Genomic DNA, 892 nt, shown 5'->3' on the forward strand with positions numbered 1-892 from the left:
GTATGTGCGTGTGTACATAGTACAAAAAATATTTTATTTTTAACATACAGCCTTTTATGTATACACACATTTACCATTTCTGGTGATCTTTATTCCCTTCTATAAATCCAAGTTACCATCTGGTTTTATTTTCCTTTAGCCTAGAGAACTTCCTGTAGCAATCTTTGTAGTATGGGTCTGGTAGTGATATATTCTCAGCTTTTATCTGAAATTGTCTTAATTTATCTTCATTATGAAAGGATAATTTTACTGGATATGGAATTCTGGTTGGACAGTTTTTCTCTGGTTTTAGTTCCATCATTATCTGGCATTCAAATTGTTTTCTAACATAATAGTTTTAGAGGTTTTACAATTATCTGCAAGAGGGCTAGTCCAAAACTATTTCGTCATTAATGGAAGCTAGAACTCTTTAAATTCATTTTTGGAATTCCTTTTATTTTCACTCCCAATTTTCAATGTTTTACATTAGGTTTCTTTATATACATGCCATGTCTCTGTTGTCACTGTCATCATTTTCGATTGGACTCTTCTTGGATTTCTCCAACCTTACTGTTTTTCTTCCTTTCTCCTCTTAATTCCCCAGATTTTTCTCCCTACTACTTCTCTAGTCAATCAGTCAGCATTTATTTATTGAGCATATATATGTGAAACATTGATCTGAGCATTTATCAAATGAAACTATTTTCATCTGTCACTTATGCTTGAGAAAATACATTGGTTCCCACTTGTACTACATCACATTTAAATTTATTGGTGTAACTAACGGTTCTCCATAATTTCCCAGGGGCCCAAGTTTCTTGTTGTGGTTTTCATCTGCCTTTAGTATCAAACAGTTTTTAATTGTGACCGTAGGCTAGAAATTATAAATTGCATCTTAAATTTATCACAACCT

This window comes from Pteropus vampyrus, unplaced genomic scaffold (genome assembly GCF_000151845.1).
Source record: "Pteropus vampyrus isolate Shadow unplaced genomic scaffold, Pvam_2.0 Scaffold9, whole genome shotgun sequence".
Classification (NCBI taxonomy): Eukaryota; Metazoa; Chordata; class Mammalia; order Chiroptera; family Pteropodidae; genus Pteropus; species Pteropus vampyrus.